We start from the raw sequence: 27,524 nt of genomic DNA on the forward strand, positions 1-27,524 counted from the left end.
AGACAGATACCATCCAAAGGGAACTGCAGCTACGCAACAGAGCAGTTCCAGTATCCCCTTGACTAGAACAAGTACAAAGCGTCAGCTGCGTGATGTGCCAAAGCACCTCTTTGGGAAACACTTTTTCTTGAAGTTTTCTTCTCTTTTTATTCCCCTCTCTCCTCCTCCTTCCTTCCTCCAGCTCCCCCCTCCTCCCTTCAGGCAGAGATATGTTTCTCTCAGCTTCTGTGCCTGTGACTTTACTGCATGTGGGAAGTCAGTCCGGAAGGTCACCTCTTTCATCAAGTATTCTATTTGCATCCAAAATTGTATGTACATGAAAAATGTGGTCGTGTGTTGCACCTAGCTGCAGACGCAGATGAAATTCTGTGGAAAGCCTGATGCACACTAACCTTTGCAGATGGTGCAGCTATTGCTGAAAAATGGATTGCTTAATAAAGCATATCATCCGACATATTTGCTGCTTGGCTAGCCAAATAGAAGTTGTTTTTTGCACAAATTTCCTTGTCAAATTTGTCAATGTTCATGTCATTTTTGCTTTAGGTCACAGAGCAAGGTGCAAATTCTTGGCATCTTTACTAGTTGCAAGCCAATTTCGGCTATTTCTAACAATGAAGTGAATTTCTCTGAGGATAAGACACTCACTTTATGGGGAAGGAAGGAAAACAGCACGATGTGGACCATTTTTTTTTTCTGGGATTTTCTTCATGCTTTCTCTCTTTTCTTTTTTTCTCCTTCTTCCTGATGGATAACATTTACAAACCTTATTTAATTCACAGCAGAAAGAGGCCTTTAAGCCTGTTAAAAGATTTATTTTGTTTGACTATTTGGTGCGAGATGCATGCAGAATTTTTGCATTGGTACACAGAAAATGTATCCCTTTGTGCCAGAAAATTTGCAGGAGAAGAAAAGAATGCCATTCCCTTGGCACTCTCAGGCGAGGAAGGCAGGGGTTCTCCCCTACCAAGTGACTGCTAGAAGATCTAGCCTTCATTTTTATTAACCCCACAATCTTTCAGGCTCGAAGCCATACAATGCACCTGTTCTGTTTGGTTTTCTACCTGCTCTGTGTCCTTCTGCTCTGCCTTCACACACATCACATCCCCTGTTCAGATGCACCTTTTCAAGCCTATTCCCTTCGTCCTGGCTTTCTAACCATTCTGCTACACAATCCCTTCCCAGACACAACCATAGCAAGCAGCTCTACTCAGAGGCAAAAGCAAGGAATGCCACTGCCATGTCTGCTACAATAAAACCCTCAGCTGTAGGAGGGCTTTAAAACTGCAGCATGCTCTTATACATGCACAGCAGTGAAGAAATGGTGCCAGTATATGGCTGGCTCGCAGGCACTGGGGTGCTGCCCATCAGGAGGGCCGCAGAGAATGCTGAGCAGCTGACAAGCGCGTGGAAAGGGCTGGAGCCCCGTTCTGGTCCTTCCTCCACCCCACTGCAGCCTTCTTCCACCCAAGTCAAGTCACAGAAGGAGAGCACTCCTGGAGCCTCCTCGTGCAGCAGGCACTTTGGGGTGCAGGGCTTCACAGCCTGCCACTGCAATGCAGCTTGTCCAGCCGTTCACAAGCAGGGCAGAAATTTAAGCGTCAGGCACGTTATTTATTTTGCGTTTCCCTTTTTGTTGGATACCTCAGTGGATAGAGTGTTTGTCATTTCCTAGGAACAGGTGCATTCCTCTCTGGCCTGTGTTATATTCTGGCAGCAATCACATTTCCTTCTATGGAGGTTTCATTTCTCCCTGACTTCCCACCCCAGACAAAGTCCTTTACCAAGAACAACCTTTTCCAAAGATGCACTGCTTGCCAAGTGCATCATCCATCTGATCTGCTCCTCTAACAGGAGACTTTTCTGCAAGATGTGGGCACTTGACATACTCCCCATTTGTCTTCCTTCAGAAAGTATCTCCTTCTGCAAGGAACATTTTGTTTACAGGGTTTATTTTGTTAGCAGGTGTATTCCCACTAGTAAGTTTTCCTCTGCACCATTTTTTTTAAAGGTCTTGTTTGGTAGCCAGATAGCCGAGACTGCCTGTGATAAAGCCAGCACAAGTGATTAATAGCAAAGTCTCTGCCATTTTATTATTAATAGCAGTGTGTTGACTCAATTAAATCCAGCCTGCTTTTTTTGGCAGGCCTTTGCAATTATACATATCATTATGGGCTGCAGCCCAAATGCATCCTGGGAGTAGACCAGAACTCCACATTAACTTTTTCTGGCTCTCTGTTTCCAGGTTGGCCACTGAAACATGTGGGCTATAACCAATCCAGGCTGCTTCAGGGATGGAAGGATAGAGAGAAAACGACAAATGGCAGAGGTGGGGATCACACCTAGGTAGGGCACACTCCCCCACAGCCATAAACAGCCTGGCAAACACATCCTAGATCCACCCCTCCATGCTGAACCCCATAAACACAATGTAATCAGTCTGGACAGTACCTGTTACCATCAGGGGTGATTTTCCAGCACGCTGAGGGGAGTGTCCAGTAAACCCTTCCAAAACAGACTTGCAAGCAGCTTGGCCTGGCTTGAAGAAGCACTGAGCTGACATTCAAGCATTTATCTTGCGATGAGTTCCAGGAACATGTGTTTCATGGTGGAAAGACTCAATAAAGCTCAAGTACCCCAACTCAAAGTACCCCAACACATCCTGTAAGCATATTTCACTGCTGGACCTCTCAAAACATCCCAGCCAATCTGCTGGGAAAAACAAGGCAGTCGTGGGGCTAAGGCCTAAGACTAGGACAGTGCCAAGCTCAGTCCTCAGCACTGATATGGACTCCATGTATCTTTGCAGGTGAATCTTCTGTCCATACAAAGTCCTGGAGCAACTGCTGTAACCTCCCAGCTCAAATGATCCACGGGACATTTAGGTTACTTGTTATTAGGGAGCACCAGACTTGGGTGCCATAAACAGCAAATTAAGAGGCACACAGACAAGGGTAGGTTGCCTTACCTGGGCTTTGAAAGATTTGGGGGACCCTGAACTGAAGAGTTTATGTTTTTTTCACTGTTTTTTTGTGACAACTCATCCACAAGCTGTCCTGTTAATCATGAGAGAAAGCTCTTTTAAGACATGAAACTAATTAGGCTTGTATATACAGCACCTAGCATGATGAGAACCTAATCTGAGTTTAGGCATTGTCATCCCCCAGGTAACAAATTGGCCATGAAGTGCTGGAGAAACAATCAGGCCTTGGCCTCTTGCAAAAGCAGCATATGTTGCCCAGCAGCACTTGCCCATTGCTGTCCTTTGCAGACTGGGTGGGCTCCATCTCCCTGCAACCTGCTAACCAGAACTGGCAACTGCAGTTATTTCTCTAGCATGTGTATGGTCTACAATTCATCTCAGCCTGCCTGCTGGATTTTTCTTCCCAAGCCCACTGCTCTTTCAGCTGCAGCTCTGGATTCTTCTTTCCCATGGAGCCTGAAAACATCCCACTTTTCTCTCCAGGTACCCAGGGCACCACCTCTCTTCCTGCAGCATTTAAAGAGATCCCAGAAGCACAGCTGAAACCCTACAAAAAAGCAGTAGATCTCTTTTCTTACCACCTCAGCAGGGGGTGCTTTGCAACTGAAGGCTCTTTTCAGCTTGCATTACTTCACCTCACAGAAAGTCAGGAGGGTACTCTGTGCTTTCCATCCCAGCTTGGCCTATCTCCATCCATGTCATCCATCTGGTTTATGTTGCTGGCATCAGACAAACCACAGCTGGGGGCTCTGGCTAAACTAGTGGGGAAGACTCTAAGCGCTCAGCCTCTAATTTCCTCCCAGTGTCTGCAATGCCTTTGTGGAAACAATTTTGCTGCTGGATGAGGCAGTGCTTTCCTCTGAGACTCCCCTTGAGCCCAGGATGAGCAATCACCAGAGGGGAGATGATCAGACATTGGCAAGGGCTGTCCCTGTCACCTCACAACCAGTTAGTGGGGACTGAGCTGTTATTGCTTCTCTATTATCAGCTACAGCAGGGGCTTCCCTGCCTTGTGGCTGAGGCTGCGTTGTACCAATGACTCACAGAACATAACTAAACCATGTAAAATGTCATCCTGTGTTTGCCATTAATAAGGTTTCAATTAATGATACAGATTACCAAGAATACCCTGAGCCTGAAACTCAGCACTGTGCTGTCTAGCAGAGCCAATCAGGCAGCTTTCAGAGTTGAGCCACCACAATGCAGTTCTGCTTTCCAGGACAGATCTGTCCTCACTGCTATCAGGCAGGGGTGCAAAGGTTTTATTTTTAAACATCCCAGGACCTGACTCTGCTTACTTGCTGGTATGAATTACACACTCACGTAAAGGGGGTTGGCCAGCTGTAGTCTGTAAGAACTGGGACTGTGTTGAGGTGGGCCACAGTCAAAAATGAAATGAGTCCAAAATGGTGGTGATACCAGCTGACACCAGATCCTCCACCACACGCAAGTCCTTTTAACACTTGGTGTATACATGCAAACACTTCCCTGGTGGAAAACACACAGGGGAACAATGGATGAATTTAGACTTGCATCATCAAACATGTCAACCATTCTTAAGACAGATCTAAAGAGCATGGGGGCATGGCCTGGGCCATCTGTGTGCTCCTCACACACCAAGGTAAAGACAAGCAATGCACTGCCACTTACCCTGCAGCCTCTATTCCCTGCACACAGCTCCCCTTATCTGGGAGGTCTCTCATGCAAACAAAACCACTCAGTACAACCAAGGGCATCCTCTCTCTTGCGCACACACAGAGCAAGAGTCTTCTCAATTTTTGCATCACCTCTGTAGCTTCCTCTCTGCCTGCAGTCACACACATCTCCTCCTTCCTGCACGCACCTATGAGCACAACACATCTCCATGAGGAATGCAGACAGACTTGCTCATGCACACACCACCCCCAGGAGGAGCTCCAGGTACAAGAGGCAATCCTCATGGCTCAGGCAGCCTGCTGGAAGGAATAATTAAATTTCCTGATGAGCATGAATATCACACAAAGGCAGACACCCAGGTAGGGTGGAACATTTCTAGCCAACATCCCTGCGATCCAGATATTTGGATTCACCCATCCCCAGCTTCTGCTCTCAGCAGTGCTGACAGCAGCAAAGCTGAGCTTGTTGCACTGCCTGGGAAGCCCTCTCACATCTGCTGGTCTTGTCTGCAGCAGGCAGTAAGCTGCTGTGCACAGCCCTGTCCTCCTTATACCAGGGTGAGGCACCGTGCTTGCTGCCCTTCCTCAACCCACTACTCCTACATAACATGACTTGGCCCCCACACCCACTGCTGTCCCCATTCCTGGGGCAAAGGAGAGAACTACACAAGCAGTGTCAGACTGCTCAAAGCTAACAGTCCTCCCCGGTGAAGAACTAAGACATGGCAAGTCCCTGGTGCAAGAACATGCTCTCTAGGTTACAACTTGTACAGAATCCATCAGCCCCAAATCTCCTCTCATCCTGACTCAAGTCATTTTGCTCTCTTCCATCTTACAGAGAGGGGTTGAAATGCTCACAGACAGCAACAGAACACCCTAAACCCAGAGTACAGAGGATGAGTGGAACTTAGATAAGGGCAGAGAATGATGGGCAGAACAGTGTTCTTAGTAGTGCAAATTACACCCAAAACCACAGGATTCCCAGCCATAACCAGAAGGGCTCACTCCCACAAACCTCTGTCCCCCATTAAAGGAGTCTGGCCACTGAGCACACACCACCTTCTGTACCAAAATGACAGCAGTGTAGTGTCAGGGGGTTGGACAGCACTATCAGAAGTATTTGCATGTGTCCTTTCCTTGAAAGTAGCGTGCTCCTCAGACTCGTCTGCAAACATGACTCTCCAGGGAGAGCTGTGTGCTTGGAAGATCCCATTGCAGGAGCACAGGAAGCCCACAGGCATTTTCCCAGCAGTTTCAACAAGCTGCAAAACAGTTCTGTGGGTAAGTGGTTTTGAATGTGCCTATTTATACTACCAGAAATAATTACGATGAATGCTGCTAGAAAGAGGTAAGAGTAATATTTTTACGTTTTAAAAAGGATAGGGTTTTCCTAAGCATTCACTGAGCACTGAGTGCCTGAATGCAAAAAAGCATCGTTGCATACCTCATGAAAGGACAGGAACATACAACACGGGGCAAATAACTTGCTTGCAACAGAGCTACAAGCCCAGAGACTTTGGCAAAGATACACAGGGATGGTAACACAGAAATGGAAGGAAACCATGGTGCTCTCAGCAGAGTCAAAGTGAGCAATGTGCAGCTAGTGTCACTTCAGCATCAAGAACTCTGGTCAAGAGCTAGACCAAGACAACACTAGCTGCCTTGTGACAAATGGACCCCTTGCTGCGGTAGCAGAAGCAAAAGACTCACAGGGATGGCCATTTGCAAATTGCCCAAGACACACACTTAACTGTGTTCCTCGTATGCTGCCACACATCACGTTGGCAGTCTCTGCTCACATTCCACCTCTTAAGTGCTTTCACCTCAGAGTTCACATTAGGGGAGAAAACAACCAGCACAACTCTTTCCAGAAGTCCTGAGGCCAGGAATTTAGTTTAGGGGAATTTGCTGAGGGCTTTTTCAAGAGTTCAGGTCTGATTCGAACTTCAATATCAAAGGCAGATTTGTACTGTGTCAGCTGAGTTCTGCCTATCAGCCTTCTGGATCTGAGCCTTGCCAACACTCTTCGATCTTTGATTTTTTTTCATCTACAATGATGATGCTCAGAAATACCACGTGGTGTCTTTGGGAGCTGGCAACTTTAACACTCCTTTGTGCATATGAGAAATCTCTTAATCTTCTTCTCTTTTTCCCTAAGGCAAGCCAGGAAAAGAGCTCAAAGGAAATACCTTACTGTAATACTGAAGCTGACAAATAAAAGCAGAGTCATGGAATGAAAAGCCAAAGGTCCTTAGTCATGCTGAACTTGCTTTTTCAGCTCCTGGGGTTGTTGCCCATCCACAAGAGCTCAGTATAACACTATTTATATTTGCTAATTGCTTTCACAAAAAAGGATTGTTGTGTAAGTCACTGCCCCAGTCCAGAGTACATGGGGAAATTCCCATGGATATATACAATATAGAGGCAAACAAAGACATCCAAATTTCTGCCTAGTTAAAGATGCGTCTATCTATTGATGACATATCAATGTAATGAGGAATTAGTCAAAACACTGGATTAGATCTGGGTTCAATCTTCAGCTCCCTTTTCTTCACACTACCACGACACTCCACCCCATATGGATGGGCAGCAGTGGCTCCAGCAAGCTCCTGGGTTTGGGTGACACAGGTGGAGTTTTCAAGATTACCAGAAGTTCTTAGGAACATGTGTCAGCAAGATGTGTGCTCCAAACTCCATCCACTGCTTTGGAAGACTTCCAGCCCCAGGGATAAAATAACAGGCATAGAATATACAATGCCGCTAGGCTAACAAAGCTCATCTTTTTTCTGACTCACATTTTTTCTTTGGTTTCAGTGCAGAGAATTGATGCTTCATTTCTGCATCTTTCAGATATGCATATACACAGGCGCACACGTTTTACATATAAGTAAAACACAGCTATACACAGACCTGGGCAGGGCAGTCTGCTTATATGTGTTAAGCACTGCTATTTACGGGCCGTTTCTATGGTTATAATATACATGGCTCTTATGAACTGCTTCATTAACCTGTCAATCAGATTGCTTTTTTCTTTCTCATTCACCCCTCTTCTGCATTACTCCGTTTTGGAAGTGAAGCATGCACGTGTCAAGTGCATTATTTCAGATCATGTGGACACACAGACACACACAGACGTATGTCCACCCAGGAATGAACACAGTTCCATTGCTGCCTCCCCAGGAGCTCAGCTCTGGGCAACCCCAGACTCAGCCAGCCACAGTGATACGCAGGTGGCCATTTATCACCCAGCCTGGTCGGGGGCATCAGGGGCAGGAGCTGCCCCCCAGCCCGGCTGCTCACAGGAGGAGGGGGCTGCTGCAGGGCAGGGCTGTTTGGAAGTGCAGCTGATGGGCTAGGCCCCAATAAACCCCCCAAAAGTGCTGATGTGCCAAAAAGCAGCTGACACTGATGGATCTGCTCTCATCTTGCCTTTCAGCCCCGATGCAAGAGAGAAGAGATAGAGAAACAAAGGCAGAGATTAACTCTTTTGTCACAGAGCTCTGCAGCTTTACAAGGCAAGATAAAGCTGCTGTCCAGGTTGGATGCAGATGGGACCAGCTCAGCACAGTCTGCCTGATTCTATGGAGTCCAATGAAGGGAAAAAACAACCTGAACTATGCAGTGATTTACTGACAGGGCCAGAGCTGCCTAACAGAGCCTTGTAGCTTTCCTCATGGCTGCAACCACAGCCAGGGAAACCTGCGTGGATGGTTCTCCCATGCATACAGGCAAGTATGAACCTGTAGCCTACATTTCGATGTCATGCAGCTACACAAGGAGTGCTTGGAAGGTTTCTCTCTTCCCTTGCTCCCCTGAAAGGACATGGCCACATCTCAGATCTCCCTTCAACTACATTCAACTACAATCTCCCTTCAACATGGGTGTAGCTGTGCTACATTGAGCCTAAGCACATCAGTAGGCACCTGTATTAACAGCACTGGCAAACAAATAATGACAACAATATGAGTGATAATTATTAGTAAAGATGTTAAGCAGCATTCTATTTCCTATAGAAAAATTCATTTCAATTCTATTCAATTGGATTTTCATTGATTTGGAGAGAGGAGGAGGGATACCTTTTCTAAGTCATTCTAAAAAAAAAAAAAAACCCACAAAGCTTTAAATCCATACTGTAATTTCGATCCTTTTCCATCTTCAACAGAAACTTCCAAGTTGTATCCTTTGATAAAAAAGATGTACTTTCTTTTTTTTTTCTCTCCTAAAGAAGAGACCTTGTGTCTCCAAGTTCCATTAGGAAGCACTGCCAAGCTCTAGCCTGGATTTTTCAAGTCCTGTTTGTTCTGCACTTCACTTCTATTGCATAATTCCCACATGTTCCCAGAAGGTCTGGAGGAACCACTCAGAAGGAAGCACAGATCAGCATAGGTAAAGGGACAGGGGCAGGCTATGCTGAGCAATGGGGATGTCTGCAGGTTGCTGTCAGGACAGGGACCTCATACAGCCCCACAAACACACAGGAAGAACCTGCCAGCCTTGCAATTCATCCATCACTGAGCACATCAGTACAGACAAGCGCATTACACTGGCACATGGACACATTCTGAAACACAGCCGCGTCACTGCACCAAGAATTCCTGCTCTCACACACACTCTGCTGAGCACACAGTCCTGCCTGAAACACAAACAAGAGCTCCAGGCAACAAACAGAAGATAGAGGTTCAGGGTGGCACTTCTTTTTCCCCCTGAGAAATAAGGTTCTTCTTCATTTTTAGCAGGCTTTAGGCCACATCTTTTCAGTATTGCCTCCCTTGCCTCATGTTTTCTTTCAACAAAGATATGCAACATCCAAAATCTTTTTAGGCCCTAATGGAGGCTCACAGAACACTGTTTGCGTCTACAGGATGACCTAAAATAAAGTCTGATATGGTAGGTCTGTTCCAAAGCCTGGAAACAACTCTGAAATTTCAAGATTTCCTACAGCACACAGAGAGAGCAAAAATCATGTCACTGTGTCAAATGCAGACAGCCTAGGAAACAGGCCCACCAAGGAATTATTGATCATCCCTTCACATGTCCTCAATAAGACCCTGGTCTGAGCCCTATCCACTACTTGCCAACTGACACATGCTGAGGTGAAATGCGCTGCCTGCTCACGGCACCCAGCACGGCAATGAGCCATTTGTGAAGTTCTGCACAACTCCACTCTCTCGGTAGCACACTTCTTTAAGGCAGAAATTTTAGACTTTATCTTACATATATATATGTATATACACACACATACATACACAGCTTCTGAAGGGCTGGGGGGAAAAGAAAACAATCTGTAGGTTGTTGTACAGCTGATTGGAGCTTGCCTTGCTCAGTAACTTTTGCAGAGTTATTTAGGAATAGCCCAAGGTCCCTGGGGTCCTGTGGACCCTGAAACTGAGACTTGCTGTAGTAAGGCTTTTACAGGAATGGCTGTCATGGGCTGCCTGAATGACAGAGGTTTCCAGTGCCAGGGTTAGACAGTCTCTGGCTGTAAGCACCTCTGAATAAACCCATCGGCACTGACAGCCATGAGAGGTGCTCAAGCATGACACTTGAGCATGAGCCTGCCTATAAGCACCAGAAGAGCACTGGTGGAAAGAGAATTCCTCCCATGCACAAGCTGTGGGGAAGCAGAGCCCTGAGCTCCTGCAGTGGGCCCCAGTCCAGTGCCCCCCACTCTCTGAGAGATCACAAGGGCCCATTTACCCCAAGATATGAAATTTGTGTTTTTTCTTTATTGTGCTTTAATGAAACCCTGTTTATTCTAGGCTTTTAATTCTTTCCATCTATTATGTTTAGACAACTCATTAACAATCATTTGTTATCATTAGACTTCAATTTTAAGCTCCTTTTCCCAGAGGAGGCAATGCTGTGCTTTTAAACATATTTGCATCATAAACAATTTTGGGGCCCTGCATGCCATATATTACCCTGGCCTTTCCTCCCTCTTACCAGCCTTCTGCTTACCCACACCTGGAGGCACCAAAAGAGCCATGCTGGGATTTGTCCTGGCCCAGGGCTGTGCCTGACCTGCCAGAGCTGCAGAGAGCTGCGCACCAGGACAGCAGGCTGGTGTGCTGATAGCAAGCTCTTGGAGCCCAGGTCATGTAATGGTGAGCTGCTCTTTCCACTGGGATTAATGACTACATGCTGCAGCTGAATTAATTAGGGCCTGTTAAAGATACCGTGCTAGCCTGGGATAATTCGTGGGCCTCATTCTGCTCATTTATGGCTGTTCAGCTCCACTGAATTTAGTGAAGTCATTCCTGATTTGCAGCAGGGTCCCCCGCATGCATGCTGGATAAGCACTACGTCACAGTCTGCATTCACTGACAGCTCCCAGAGGGCAAAAATCTGATCCCTGTTATGTCCTGTAAATCCAGATCAACATTCACTGATGCTGCAAGGCATCCCTTGGATATGGACTGGCAGCGTGGGCTGCATGAGGAAATGTGCTTTGGCACAAGATAGATCCTTAAGTTGTGCAGAAAGTAGGAAAGGAAAAAGAAGGAAGAGAAAGAGAACTGACTTTTGCCTGGACTAGAAGAAATAAAAAAGAAATCACTAACCTAAATTTTTTTTTGAGTGTCTTGATCTCCAAAAGCTCATTTCAAATTACACTGAAGAATGCCATGTCCACTCATTCCCTCACACTGGCGAGCAATCTGACGGACACATCATTTTGGAAGAAGCTTATGTCTTATTAATGACATAGCTAGATCATCTGTCAGTGCCAAGCCTTTTGGTGGTGTAACGGGGTTGTTGTTGCTGCCCTGATGTGCTGGGATTTCGCTTTTTAATGCTCATCTGGTAATGTTACTAGGACAGGAATGCACACTTTGGGGCTCCCTTACACTCTTCACTGGCAATGCAGAAGAAAACTGCTGCACAAAGGCCTCAGTTCTGCACAGCTCCATGCCAGTGCTCATCTTGAAAGTCTTGAAGGCCATTCACAGGCCTGTCACCTACCGAAAGCTCCTGCACCACCAAGTGCAAAGGCAGCACTGCACTCAGCCAAATTTTGTTGGGTACAGTGCAAAGTGTTCTACCTTTGCCCAGAGCTGACTAAGTTTGGATTGTAAGTTATCAACTGACACATAATTTGGTCAGTCCTACAAACACAGAGGAGCAGCAAGCTGGAGTGTGACACCTTCTACAGGTGAATGGTTGTAGCTTAAATGAAGATGAAAACTCTGTACGTAATGTCACGGACAGTTCGTGGAATTTTTACACTTCTGATGAATTCTACAGCCTATGCTAAAGATAAAGATGGTCACAGCTGTGTGCTGGGCTTCTCTCCATTGTGACAGCATATAAATTTACAGTTGCAAGAGTTTGCTCCCTTCTTTAAGGCCTGGAACATGCTTCGGCAGGAGCTGAGAACTGTCAGCTAGAAGCAGTTGTGGCTGGAGGTGCCCAGAGCTTGGGTTTCAAGAAAGATGCTACAGATGATGCTTGCAAGCAAGGCTCCACCCTGCATGCTAAGTACATTCCTGTAATTTTCTATCCTTCCTGTTGTTATTCTGATCCAATTAAAGTCACTGTGGTTAAGTGAAAAGTCTGGATTGGCTAATTGGATTTGGGAAGGCAGAACACCCATCAGGGGCCAGGTTTAATTTAGGTTTTCTTAAAATTTCTAAAGTCAGGCTGACTTTACTGGCAGGCTAGAAGGGGCCAGCTCCATCCTTGGATAGCTCCAGCTCAGAGAAAAGGGATTAGTCAGTTGCTGAGCAAGCTCCCTACTGCCTGGTGTCCATGGAGCTTTCCAATTCCAACGCCTGAGTCAGAGCCCTCCTATTTTTGGAATGCGCCTCTCACAATACTCTTGCATAGATCTCCCACATGCCCTTTCTAAGTCTCTTGTTCCCAGTTTGGTATTGCACCATCTCTCCTGCTTCCTCTAAATATCAGCACAGTTCCCTTCCTAAAACACTTTCTCCCATATTTTTGAGAGGGGTACATCTATGCAACTCATGTACATGGTTGGACCTGCGTGAAACATTTCAGCACATGACACGCTTCTTCAAACACTGAATGGCCAATTCCGCCCCAGTGCCCTAGGTCCAGACCAAATGGAGCTCCCTAATCACGCAGTGACACAAATAAGACAAAAGAGCAATTTTCACAAATACTTGAGAGGGACCAGAATCCTACCTGTGAAAGTTCCATCATAAGGCATTCAAAAATTGTATGCCATTTCAGCTAAAAACGGAAGGTTCACTTAAAGTCCTTAAAATATTTTATATCATCATACATTGAGTACCTTGTGAATTTCAAGTTTCTAATATGTTCCCAGGATGTTTACTCTGATTTACTACACACCTTGGACATACAAGCTCTGAAAAGATAATGAACTAGAAGGACAGCTGACACTCATCTGCTCACCTGATTCTAAGAGCTGGGATCTTCAGAAACTCATTAGTTTTCAAGAAACTTGCAATAAAAGAGTTAATAACACCACTACCCAAACATAAAATAAGCCATTTGTAAGTCAGTACTAATCAAGAAATGTATCTTAATGATATCAACAAAAGTAAACAGTGGTTTGGATAGAATTAAATTCATGGTGTCAGATTTTTTTAAAATAAGGCTTGAACATTTAAAAAAAATCTCAAGTATCACACACCTTATATCTCAAACACAAGACTTTTAAGATCACTGAGCATATTATGATATCTACATAGTAATAGCAATAAATATCTGCAGCATGAAATGCTAGAAGAAGGATCACTTGAACAATAGTCTGGACTTGCTTCTGCTCCTGTTGAAACTGAAGGGATGAAGAGGATCAGCAAAGAAATGGAACCCTTCTCACGTATCTGTTGCCTTTTTTTTCCCCTTATACTAAGTTGAAACGCAGTCCGCTAATAACAGATATTTGGCCACGGCAGTCCAAGGCAGTAGAGGTGCTCTATGGGGTTGACTTTCTAATGAAGAAGGCCAGGAAGGGAGCACAAAAGACACTCATGTCAGAATAAAGGATGCAAGTGACTTTATCGTGCTCCCAGAACCAGGACTTAGTTTAGGAAACCACATATAAAACGAGAGACTGATGTCAAAATTTGAGCATAGACCGGCCAAAGCAAAGGAGGAGAATTTCTGGATGAAGGCAAGGTTAGCAAACGTTTTGTTTTCAAAAATAAGTTAATTCCTAACAAAGCAGCAGTTATTTGAGAAACAGGTATACCTTCCTTAAACGGCTCAGCCTTCTGGCTTTTTTCTCAATGAAATCAGTATTTTTACAATGTTTGACACCTGCAGTGGAAATATGTTCCCTGCCCCAATATTCCTAAACCCCTCAAGGATTTTTTCAAGGCTCATTTCAGCCAAGTCGGATTTTCGCAAGCCTAGCCCTTCCACCCAAGGATGCTGCTGTCAAAAAATCTTTGATATCATCTACGCTTTTCTGCAAAAGTCTAACACATGCTTCCCTGTGGCCTTGGCAGTATTGGACAGCAACCCAGAGATTGCCAGGATCCAGGTTCCCAGCCCCTCCTGATCCTGGCATTGACTGCCTTTCAGAATCTGGCCCCTGAGGCCTCACAGTTGGCTCTCGGAAAGGAAAAGGGCCCCTCCTTAAAATCACAGTCCGTGCAAGTTTGTGTCTTCCATGAAAATTAACATGCTGGACAGCAGATGGGACAAACACATGCTAGAGGCCAGATCCTCACACTGGTTACATCAGCATTATCTGCAAACTTGAGGGAACAAGGGCAAACAATGGAACTAGAGCAATTTACCCAAGCAGTAGATTTGGCCTCCTGCTGGCCAACAGTTTGGATTTCCAGGCAAGTTAAGAGAGACAGAGAGAGAGAGACTATTATTGAAAATACCAGTAACAACAAAGCCTTCCTAGGAGGACCCATGCTCTACCTGTGCTTCATATCTTGGTACCTCTTGGACAAGCAAAAAAATGGGCTCCACAACCACTGCAGCAGCCCAGGGTTATAGAGCTGACTTAGTTTTCCTTTCTCTGCTCCCAGTGCCCGATTTTCACCTCCTAAAACGCCTGCAGATGGTGCAAATAAGCATAGGTGCAATCTCATGGAAATTTCTGGTAGCATCCAAAGCAGCACTGCTTGTAGTATTCAGACAGAGCATAGAAGACATGTGCATGACACTTTGCAAATACAATACATTTTCCCTGAAAAGCCTTTATCTTTTTGAACAGAAGGCCTAGATCCTGAATCAGTTCTGTCCCCATTCAGCTTTCCTCTTGATTCTCAGCCTCATTGATTTGAGGATGCTCATTCCCACTTACCATTTTTCTGTCATAGTTTTTCTTTGACCACCCTCAAAGCCAGAAGGAACCTGTCACCTTGTGGTTCTGCCTGAGACCTCCTTTTCTCCTCAAGTTTCTACACATTCTTCTCCTTGGGATACAATGCCTTACTTACTTCCACTCAAGTTACATACAAATACTGTCCATTTTTTCCTTTGCACTTTTCCAAGTGAATTGGCACTAATGTCCTTAGGATGCTGTGAAAACTCTAGCTGGACAGTAGGAGCAGCAGCATTATCTGCCTAGATAGTCAGACCTGATAGACAAGCTTGGATTTCTGACAACAGTGAGTTCAGAGTAAGCATCTCTGGTTTTGGATCCTCTGCTAGGAGTAGCACAAAATGTTCCGTGCTCCCAGGTCAAACGTGTCTCCTTCATGGACAGGCTCTCTGGCCACATCTGGTGTGTTATCAAATTAATTTCCATTGAGCTTGATCCATTGTTCATTAAAGCCAATGGTGACATTTCCTGGGTCATGCTGGAGGTCCAGTAATGCTCTACACCTTCCCATATGTAATCATTTAATTACCTCCCACTAATTACCTTTGCAGGAAGCTTTAAGATGTTAAGTCTGCAACATCTCTTTCTTATGTCTCCTGGATCAGGCCTCTGCCCAGGAGAAGGAGACTGGCCTGGCCTGCATTACAGGAAGGGTTCTGCAGGCACCTCACTCACCCACAAGAGACTCAACAGCAGGCAAAGGGGAAATGTGTTTATCATTACTTCTCTTGACCAGGATGCATTTCCTAAAGCATTCCTTGGAGCACAAAATTCTGGCTGCACGTGTATGTACATGCATGTCTGTATGCATTTCCAAACCCAAAGGTCAAAGAGGACTGTTACTCTAAAAACAATAAGGCTCTTAGCTCAACTTCGAGGAAGACGCAAAAGCAAATGATCAGAGAGAGAGAAAGCAAGAGACAGAGATAAAGAGAAAAAACCAAGGGGAACATGATTTTCTATCAACAAAACAGCAGGGACGAATTCTAGTTCATCTCATCGGAAACATCTCCTTCGTGTGCAAACAGCGCCTGGAGCCAGCACTAATCTCCCAGATTAAAGCCTTTTAATAGCAATTAGTCCTCTCCATGCACTAACCCACTGGACACTCCACTGCATATTTGGGGGGGGGGGGGGGGGCTGGAGGGAGTGTCACCAAGAGTTTAACTCATAATTGCCCTGATGCTCATCGCCCACACATACATTTGCACACAGACCACGAGCCATAGCAGTGAATCCTGTTTGGATCACAGCTGAAAATAAAACCACAACAGCTAGATCTGGATGTTGCCTGTGTGTAAACAGTTGGCTGAGCGGGATCAAGCACAAATGCAGGAGGTGGGACTTCAGAATGACACCATGGCAAGCCAGAAGCATTAGCCAGCCAGTCAGAAGCACTGACCTACCAGCAGCTCGGAGGGCTGCCCCAGCTGGCAACAAGGGACAGCCACAGGCAACAGGATATCCTTAGCACTACCTTCATGCTACCAGACTGCTGAAGCAGCCTTGGTACTGGTCCTCCCTAGGATGCTTTCCTTCATCTCTGGAGAATAGGACAAGAGATTCTTTTCTAAATTGTTTTTGGTTGGTTCACCTCCGTATCCCATCCAAGGCCTTTGTGACCGCTCTGTGAGTGCTTACAGTAAACACGAGCTGGTGCCCCATCTGGGACTGGCAGAGGGAGCAGCTCCCACCTCCTGCACGGGGCGTGAAGGAGCCAGATTGCTGCACCAAAGAAATCCTGGTCCTATAGAAAAGGACCTCAGACTGCATACCAGCCCCCGTTAATAAGATGAGCAGCTTGGCTGAAATGGCTGAGGGATGGAACAGGAAAGTAGAAGACACTGGTGCGAAACAGCCGTCTCTGCACAGATATTCCAAACTTCCCAAATGGCAAGCCAAGCAGAATTTCTTGGAAGGAGCCACATCAGCTGCCCTTCGAACCATTAGAGCACACAAACAGGACAGAGAAAAACCTTCCACGAGGTGACTATAAGAAGAGGAGGGAAAAGGACCCGAGCCATTATTATAATCTCTGCCATGAGCACAGGGAGCTGCCAGAGCCCCTGCACAACCCAGCAGTGCCCCCCACCCCCAAACACACACACACAGACACACACACACACAACATCCATAGGGGTAGTGCAATTACTATTCAGGCTGGGGGCTGAAGATAGTCTCCTGGCCCTTCTTCTAATGTAAGGTTATTGTAATTGATATGAAGGTAATTGATAATGTGTTACGGTGAATAATGTCTTCAATTTTCTGCTAAATCCCATTTTTGTAGCCATCTGGGCTCCTCCAACTGCCCCCCTGGGATGCAGAGTAATAGATAGTAATTATTCTCAAGTCATTTACTTTTTCAAAGTGTTTAGTGCTTATCTGTTTTACAATTAAAATGGAAACGACCCTGATTCACTTCCTTTCTTTTTTATTTAAATAGCATTCACACACACACACACACACACTCTCTCTCTCCTACACCCACTGGAGCCTGGAGGGTGTGTGTCTCTATGTGAGTGCGTGTGCATTTTGTTGTTGCACGGAACACACAGGAAAGAGGTAAGTGGTCCATTATACACCTTCACTGTCACACTGTGAGAGTACAATCACACAACGATCAAAGAAATACAAATTGTGTTCCTTCCCCCCCCCCGGCTTGTCCCCATGGTGATGCTCAGAGCAAATGCCTCAAAATACTCCCAGAGAAACACCCCTGGGAAGGGATGCATAAAGTGCACAACTTAACAATGCACCACTTCACCACCACCACCCACCCCAGAAACACACCACAAAACACCCTTACCTGACTGATGTCTGGGGACTGCTCGTTTCCATAGGCTCTGTCTCTGCTCAACGGTGAGTGCACAAAGTGGCACAATTCCACACCAGCACTTGAAGCTGTATGAAGACAAACCTGCAAGTTGTAACAACACAGCACAGTTACAGGATGAAAAATACATCTGGGCAGAAAAACGCAGAGACTCAAATTAATACACAGTATTAATCAGAATATACAGGTGTGTAAACTAAGGCAAGCTAGCCAGCGCACCATCACTGAAAAGCTTGCTTTGCACAGCAGCAAGGGGCATCTCAGGATGACATCCCAACCTCCCTGTTATTAGCAGAACCCCTTTGGGTTCCACCTCAGCTGGTGTTGTGCTTGGTGAGATGGAAAGGAAGGTAGGAGGTACTTCTGGGCCTTCCCCCCCTCCCAGTATAACACTGGAGTGTTGCTTTGCTACCAGACAGAAGGGACAAGGCCTTTGAGCAGGAATATTCTGTTGTTCTTTTGTCTAAGTTAAAACTGTTTGGGGCTGTTGAGCTGTTGGGTTTTCTCCTCCTTTCTCTCTGTTTCCTTTTTAATTCTTTTTAATGACTTTCCCCGATGCAATCGGCAGAGGACTGTGCAGTGACTGCTTCCCCCTGCTGAGAGGGAAACAAGACTGAGGGAAAAGGGCACCAAGGGACCTGTTCACATCCTCTATTCATCTCTGCCAGCCCCTGTTCCCCAATGACTAGCCCCACACAGCTGGGCTGCCTGGAGCTAGCATGGAGCAAAGCAGAACCTGAGCCAGGAGAAGCTCAGCTGGCACCATGGGGCCCAAAGGCAGCAGGCACACCAAAGCAAGCCAGGGCATCCCAACCACAAGCACAGCCTGTACAATCCTGATGCAGGGGCAGAGGTATGGGAATACAGGTAGTTGTTTGCACTCCCACACCATTCAGAGATCACTCTAGTCCAGGCACTGCCATCCTTTGTTCCAGCTCCCCTGGTTCCAACCTGGAAATGAGCTTGGTTGAATCCAGATGGCTCTTCTTCCACCTGCTCCCTGGTACTCGGCCACATGCACATCAGGGAGCAGAGCGGCTGGCTGGGCAGGCCAGAGTGTAAGGGAGAAGCACTCTGCAAGGAAGCAAAGTTTGCTCCATTTGCCCAGTGCCTTCTCACACGGGCTCCATCTCAGCCAGCTGCAGGGAGTGCCTCACCTTGGCAAACGGCCCCCACACTGCACTGCACATAGGACAGCCCTGGAAAAGCAGCTGCTGCCATAGCAGGCTCTCCTGATTTCCAGGCTGCTGCTAACGAGCCATGCATATGCCAGGGTTGCAGAGAGGGGGAAAAGCACAGGGCTGCTGGTAGCTTGGTCTGGAACAGAGGAGTCGATGTGGTGAAAGAGCCATGTGCTTATTGCACTGCTCACCTCCAGGGGATGCCTGTCCCAAGGATCTCTCCCCATCATTGCCAGTTTAATCTTCAATCAAAGAAGAAATGTGATGTGTAGCACCACGTAATAGTTTGATAATCAGTCATCTTCCAACTGGGAAGCTTTAAAGCATTTTGCATCAGGTAAGACAACTTTAGCTAGGTTTGCTTTCTGCTGGGGGAATCCATATGCTGCACTACATGTTTTCACCCATTCAGGAGGTTTCATATTGGGGAAAAAAGAAAACCTCAAACTGTCCCTCCTCCTTGTATATTTTTTTTTGTAAGGAAAAACAAACAGTCATGTACTATAACAAGATATATTAGGTACAACAAGAAATAGAGCCTGCTTGTGCCAAATGCTGCAAAAATTCTGTTTATATAAACATACACACACCACTGGAGGTCAGAGCCTTCAAATTTGAGAAATCTTACAGTAAATGGGGTAATTATGTCTCAACCTGCCCAGGAGACAGTTCAGCTCTAAAACGGAAAGCTTTCTGATAGAGAGCCTTCAAATAAGCTGGGCATCAACCCACACAAGCTAAAGCACCATTATAGAGTGAGAGAATGTACAAATTTCTCTGAAATTCCCACTGCCATGTCAGCTTCCAGGCTTATGAAAAGGATAGAGAGAAATGCAGAAATGCAGGCTGGGAAGAAGAGCTCCAAGAACCCCTCTGTGATGCTTTGTTGAGACAAATACATCCAGATAATTCTTGGCTGATGCGTGTTCTGAAACACCGCCAGCCAAGGTTCCAATAGCTACATGGGCAACCTTTACTGGTGTTTCCATGCTCTGTGACTTAGCAAGGGCTTTCTACTACATAGTCTCCTCTATTACATACAAACCTACTTCTTTCTGCTTATTAGCAGGTGAGCACAGCACACGGTTGTTCACCTTTTTGTTGACATCATCCCTTTACACTCTGGGAAACTGGATTTTACAGCTTTCTCTCCTGCACTCCCTTAAAGGTGGTTCTTAACCTTTCCTCACAGGACCCAGTTTCCAGCTCCATGCATTCTCCTTGGTCTTCTCAACTGACACTCTCCAAAGCACCAATACAGACCTGGAAGCATTTCACCCTGTGCTAGACAAGACTCCACTGCAGGATGACAGAGAGCTGTGGGAATCTTATGTCTTAGCAGTGAACTAGCATTAATATGTACCAGACCCAAACACGTTCTTTCTGCAAGAGTACAGCTGTACCAATTCACAGTGCTTGTAATCTGCCCTCACTGCAGTGCCCCAGTTACTCCTTTGCTTAATCATGCCTTTGCACCTACTGAATTTTACTTGTCCAGTTTTAGTTTATTTCCTTAGCATATCAAACTACATTAAACCCTATTCTCCAAGGGATCTGCAACTTCCTTTCAGCTTTCTATCTCCTGCAGACTGTACATGGTGGTTTCCATTTCGTTATCAAAATGACTAAAACAACTATTGATCAGAGGTAGACCTAGGCCAAACCCCAGCAAAAATTCCTCCCTTTCTCAAGGGATAATTATGTCACACATTAGGACCATATTTTATAGGTTATTATATCCAGACAGCAGTAACCAGCATAGGTTGGAAGCAGATCTGTGTTGAGGAATGATCCACCTATATCTTGAATGAGTTCCAAGCGGATATTAATGTGAGGAGAGTGGGTGAAAAATCAAGAAGAGGTTCAGCTGAGCATGACTGTTAACTGGAAATTGGTCTTCAGCTCAAGCTGGGGGGGAAAAAAAAGGGGGGGGGGGGGGGGAATCCCAGGACTAAACTTACAGATGAAAAACTTGTTGACTGCCATTCCCTTTCTGGCCTAATGGACTGGAAGAGAGGAAAAGAGAGAATTTGAAACTCTCAGCAGATTGCTTCCAGGTCTGGTTTTTCTCTTGCAGCATGTGTGGATGCCAAGCAGCAGCAGGGGATAATCAGAGTGGCTAGAAGATGTGCTTCCTTCTGCTCTGCTGTTCCAGAGTACTTCATCCTCGTGAAGAAAACCAGGAATAAGATTTGAGGTCATTAAAACAAGAAAAATAGAAAGCGAAATTTGGAAGAGTTGGTGTGTTTAAAAAAATGGTTGAATAAAAGTATTTTTCTAACATAGAAATAAGACACTGCGCTTGTCAGAAGTTTTCTTCGCATCTTAGATACAAAAATAAATTTTTCATTTTACGGTGTGCTAGAAATTTTAGAGAAATCCTCTATAGAAGTGATTAGCTAGCATCCCAGACTCATAGGAGACTGGGGAAGAAAGGAGGGGGGAAAAAAAAAAAAAGCAAGTATGAAAGTTCCTCTGCAAGTGACACTACCCTGCTTGCTGGATTATATTTACCACTCAGTCTTCCCCTTGACATGCAATGCATTCTCTAGGTCTCCTACAGGAGTTTCGGGGTTGCAAACTGACAGACTGTTCTATGTGCAAGGCCAAAACAATTACATCCAGGTAGGAACTAAACAAACTCAGAGTTGCACAACCCCACAGACCTGTCCAGAGGGAACAGACAGGCAGTGGCAGCACAAAAGCTCCTTGAACAAAGCGGCAGGGAGATTTGGCAGATATGCTGGCCAATAGCCAGAGCGTCCATGAGCCTAACAGCTCTGGTCCAGTCAGCACAACAGTAACTGCTCACAGCCACAGAAGACAGGCTTGTTGTGGCTCTGAGAAGCCAGATAACACATCCTTCCATTACAAAGCAGGATAGACTAAAAATAAGATATTACCAGGACCCACTGCTTTTGTAAGTGCCAAAAAGCAGAAGGTAGAGGAAACAAATGTAAGAATACATGCATTGATCCAATATACAGACAGCACATTGTACCTGTCTTGACTTACCAGTGGAATAGGTCTTTCTAGGGTTTGACAACTTAAAGAAATTCTGCTCAATTTCAGTGTATTGGTTTGGCCTGAGATCCCTCTCTAAAATTCTTTCCTGAAGCACTGTAGAAAAACATCCTCACAAAGCCCCCAGTAAAAAAGCCACCTGCTCTCACAGGTGCTCTCTCAACTTATTTGACACGAAGGAAGCCAGAAGAACACATACCAAAGGGAACAACGTGGAAACGCTGAAACACAGTGGGACTGCACACTCAGTGTTCCTGCACAGACCTTCAAAACAATTAGAAAGGATCATGCTTCTTGCTGGAAACCGTGTTTCAGTGTGTTATGTGCTCCCCATGATGTAGCTGTATAAGATCCAAGCGATGGACCTTACTCACCATATTCAACTTCCCCACTCTGAAGTCTTACCCCAGATCAGCCTGGGGTAAGAAAGAAGCACAAACCAGTTGCTCCCTAAGAGATGAGGAGTCAGGAGCTGAGCACAACATTCATAGGCAGGCCTGGGACCTCACCAGCCAGGACCCAGTCCCACAGCACCCAAGTAGGTTGAAGGCCCAGGGCCAAGCATAAATAGAGCCTGGGGGACTCGTCAGCAAAAGGTGTGGATGGAGGCTCCAGGTGAGACTGGTCAGGACCATTAAGGCCCATTAGAGCATTAGGGGCCCTAAGAAACCCTTTGACAAACTTTACTAGGGTTCCAGATGAAGCCCAAAAGAGCTTGTTCATTTGCTAGATCAAGGCCCGTTTCTTGCAGTCTAGATATGTGCCCTGGGAAGTTCAAGGAAGTTCCAGAGGCTGGTCATAAGTTGTCCAGCTATGATAACCAGATAATCCCTTTCCTTGTTTGTTGGTTTCCACAAGCTAACAAATGGGCTAATCATACTGACTCATTTTATGTGATGCTGTCAGAGTTACATTTCCTTAAGACCACTTTAAGCAGAAGTGAATGATAATCCTACATGCTAAACTGTCCCCACATGGTCTACGAGAGGTGACAATCTTGGCAATACTACTTACATCTTCATTCTAGTGGAAGGGACAAGATGTAAGGGAAATTGAGACAAACTGTATCAGAGAATTGATGCTCCAGCCACACCTGATTTCAACTAGGACATCGCCTTTACAGGTTCCCTGAGAGATGGGGCTTCCACTGTAGTACCTGGATGCTGAAGGAAGAGCAAACAGCATGAACACAAACTCAGTCTCTGACAAATGTTAAGACCAATACAAATCCTTAGAGCCATGTCCAGCTCTGGAACAACGTTCATGGCCCCACTGGAAGAGTATGACTCAAGTTCTCTCCCTCTGGAGTAGAATGCAGCCCGTATTGTTTCTGGGAGCAAATCCCAGCATGCAGCCAAAGGCCACACCTTCAGTCCGATGTCATGCAGTGACAGCAGTGGGCAGCACTTGGGGCACTGCACTGAGGTCAGCTGATGTTAGGCAATAGATGAGACACCCCAGGTCCCCCTCCCCTGCCAAAGGCTGAACGCGTCTCTGCCCTCCGTCCCAAGGCAGGACAGCTGCAGAAGTCAGGATCTTCCTCAGTCCCTTCTCCCTGACCTCCGTCCTTCTCCACAGCCCATGTAGCGCTGGACACGCCAACCCTGACCATCTACCTGCAGCAGCCAGGTAGGCACCTCTGTTCCCTGCTGCCTCTCCCAGGCTCACTCCATGTGCAGCCAGGCAAGCCCGCTGCAGGGTGAGGCAGGTCATGTAGAACCTGGGGGGGGGGCCGAACTGCGTCTCCCCAAGATGACTTCAGCTGCATTCCAGCGAGCCTGGCAACCTCCCGCACACACAAATAAAAGGAAATGAAAAACTCGGCAACAAAGAAACTGGCAGGGAAGCCACAGAGGCACACAGGAACGGGAAACGAGATTAAACACAGGCTCAAGAGCCCCAGCGTGCTGAGCCTTCCTCTCTAAAGCCTCCCTTTAACTTTGATGGGGGGGGCACAGGAGTCTTCTTTTCACTTGAAAGGGCGAGAGGAGGGGCTGGATAAAAGGGATCGAGCATTATCCGGAATTGAGAGCACAAGAACATGCTACAGAGCTTAAAAAAAAAGTAAAATAAAAAAAGTTAAGTACAGACACCCCGCTACCCTGCATATCTTCCTTGGTGGAAATCAGGAGCTGGGATCTGAATCTGGGCAGAGAAGAGATCAAAGTGGAGCCGTTACAGGAGGAAGCCTAATAAAACTTAATGCAAAATAGTTTGGTGAATCTTCTCAATTTCCACTTCTTTTTTTCCATCTGTTTAGCTATAGGAAATGAATAACTGAAACCCTGCAATTTCTAACGGGAGACACTAAACTGTATTAATATATACACACTACCTAAGAGTCTACCCCGATACATTAGGCTGTATGACCATGTTTATATGCATTAGGTGCTTAGACTTCTGTCAGTGGAACTATTTAAATCAGTTTGTTGCAATACTAAGATGGATTTCACCTGTAGTATATTCTCCAGAATCTGCATACATCCTGAATAAATCTGTTAAGACCAATTCAGAGCCCTGTGCTCTGTTCATCATCAGTTCCATGCTTTCCCATATGGAATATATATGTTGTGGAGATGTCTGATCATGGAAGTAACATAGCTACCTTGCTTTTCGTGAGGTTGTGGGTCCCCATCCCTGGAAGCATTCAAGGCAGGCTGGATGTGGCTCTGGGCAGCCTGGTCTAGTGGTTGGTGACTGCACATGGCAGGGGGTTGATACTGGATGATCTTTGAGGTTCTTTTCAACCCAGGCCATTCTATGATTTTATGATTCTATTATTCATGAATTGTCAACCCTCAGACACTGAAGAGGGGAAGAAAACAACCCTTTCCATCAAAATAAAGCAAATAGAGAAAAAATAGAAAACTCCACAAGCCTTGCTCTCCAGAAGAGAAAGGACAGACTGTCCACATAGAGTCACAGCAGTGCAAAATGATGGGCAAGGAATTAGCAGTAGGCATGAGAACAGCCCCAGACAGCTGTTTCTCCAAAGCTATAGTATGATTCGTGGATAAGATAGTTTCCTGTCCTGCAGTACCCTTGGGTGTCAATGGGATTGTTGGCAGAGAGCTGAATTCACCCCTTCCAGATGCACATATATCATGCACTTGCAATATGATCTTTGCACATGTTCTTTAAAGAATCATAGCAGGTAGCAACAAATAGTCAAGGAGGGTCACAAGAATCAGAATCCTGTCTCAAGTCTGAATGTTTGGGCTGTATAAACTACCCTGTATAAACTACCCTGTAGTTTATACTAGTGTAGCAGAACTCCAGAGTTACCTTGTACAGCCTTCTCCTAAGCAAACACCATCCTGGGAGCACTGTCTCCCATGGCTACAAAATCCTCTTAGTTCAAGAACAGCCTAGGCTGCTAGATGCCTGAGTGCTTATGTATCACCAACCATCTTAGCAGGTGGATGGCATCTTTTACACACGACAACAGGGAAGAGGACTAGAACTAAGGCAGTAAGATCTCCTTGGACTTGAATGCAGCAGTTCTACCAGTCTCCTCCACCATCTGACTCTGAGGGTCAAAACCAGTATCACAAACGGGGTTCCCAAGCTATTAAGAAAAAGGGACATGTCCTAGGCATACTTGCCCAATGATAAAACAAACCAGAGTGCCAGCAAAGTTTAAAGTACCTCGTCATTTTGCACAACGGGATAGGAGGGGAGACTTGGTCAACCGTCTGTATGCCCTGATTCAAGGGGTGGATAACAGGTCTTTATTCACATTCAATGTCAGTGACTGGTTCATATGGCATGGTACAGGTGACGCTCTCTCCGAGGTGTTTGAGGTCTACACCCAAGCTTCTATTTCTGAAAAGAAGGGAGGAAGGGGAGAAGGAGAGAAGCAGAGTTTTAAACTCATATCTAGTTCTGTGGGAAACAGCATTCAACAACCATTCTCAAACTTTCTTTTAAAAGTTCACTCACAAAATGTATGCTTGTTCTTTGGAATCATTTAATGCCAACCACTGGGCAAAGGACTTCAAGACCAAAGGACGTGATTCCCAGTTATATAAACACAACAGCTCCCAAGGGAGTTTTACAGTGAACCCATGGACAGGGAATTTGTTTGGAAAGTTCAAGTACTGGGTTAGTCTTTTCAAGACTTTATGAAGTGATCAGTGTAGATCTGGGACACTTTATTTCTGCCACTGTGTTTCTGGGAAGCCACTAATCTGTTCTGGATCAGAACTTGCCAAAATGCAGAAGCGGAAAATGGTCCTCATTGCTCTAGGCTTGGCTCCTAAGTCTATTTTGCCCAGATCCCCAAGCGAACTCTCATCCATAGCAAGTCATGTGACACTCTGTGTTCCCACCATCATCCACCAGAACCAGGAGTGGTGCTGAGTCCGCCTTCATTGTCCCACCCTCAGTATTAATTACCTATGAAATGGAGCACAGGGCATAAAGGAGGAGGAGCTGGGCCCTATGTGCAGCTTACAAGGTATTGGAGCTGAGCTCCAAAATGCTCAGTCTTCCTTTCAGTAAAACACCTCCCATCACTAAAGGGGGTAGCTTTTCTGCTCCCACCTCTCCAGCCTCCACAGCATGTACTAGCAGCCAAATGGGCTGAAAGTAGGGACCACCTTGTTCATGACAGCTTCCAGCCCACTAAATATCTTATTTAATCTGCAAAAACACCAACCTAAAATTGAGCTCTCTGGCCTGGAAAAAGGAGGCTATTGGAGATGTCCTGGCAAGGCCATGTGCAGTGCCATGGCATCACATTTCTGTCCTTACAGATGCGAGCTGCAAGCTGACTCCACTCAGAGAGAACATTAACTACACCTCTTTATTATTGAGAAGAAATTTATTGGAGACATCCCTCCCTCTCTCCAGCTTCTCCTTTACCTTCGCGGAAAAGTAAACATTTAATTTTTTTTGTTGTTAATAGATTTAATGTTCATTTGTCGGTAGCCTAGGGGCAGGAACGCGTGACATTTCAAATAATTGTTGTTTCGGGGGTATCCTCTGGAGGAAAATGCTGCAAAAGTGTGGAGAAGATTTAAGTAAATTACTGTGTCAGCTTCTATTTATTCCTTACATGATTGCCAGAGGCAGGGCTGCGAGATAACCATTAGAGGCCCAGCCATAAAACAGGGAAGCAGAATTTCAAAAAGCCGGAGTGCCATTACTGGAAAGTTAGTGTGTAACATGTTAAATTATCCCCAAAGTAGGGGGAGGCAGAACTGGGGGGAGGCACAGGTCTAAGAGTGAGAGAGAAGAAAAAAAGAGAAGGACTGTGTGAGTAAAAGGAATTGCACCATGGGGAATAAATGAAATACTAGATAGCTAGAAAGACAGACAGATAGACAAAGAGGTAAATTGAAGAAGAATGAACGAAGACCAGGGCAGTCCTTGAGTCCACCTCTGAGGGCCTGCCATGGAACACAACGCTCAGTGCAGGCCTAGTCCCCTACAACTTTGTTGCCCTCTCATCTCTGGGCATAGTCAAATGCTCTAAAGAAAGAAATTTCCTGCCCATGGAGGCTTCTTGGCTGCTTTCTTTACTTTTCACCACTTCTTGCCTCCAAAATGTACTTGTATGACCGCCATCCCTGTA

The sequence above is a fragment of the Centrocercus urophasianus genome, unplaced genomic scaffold (assembly GCF_019232065.1).
Source record: "Centrocercus urophasianus isolate 14NV4802_14NV808 unplaced genomic scaffold, USGS_Curo_1.0 seq_17, whole genome shotgun sequence".
Lineage (NCBI taxonomy): Eukaryota > Metazoa > Chordata > Aves > Galliformes > Phasianidae > Centrocercus > Centrocercus urophasianus.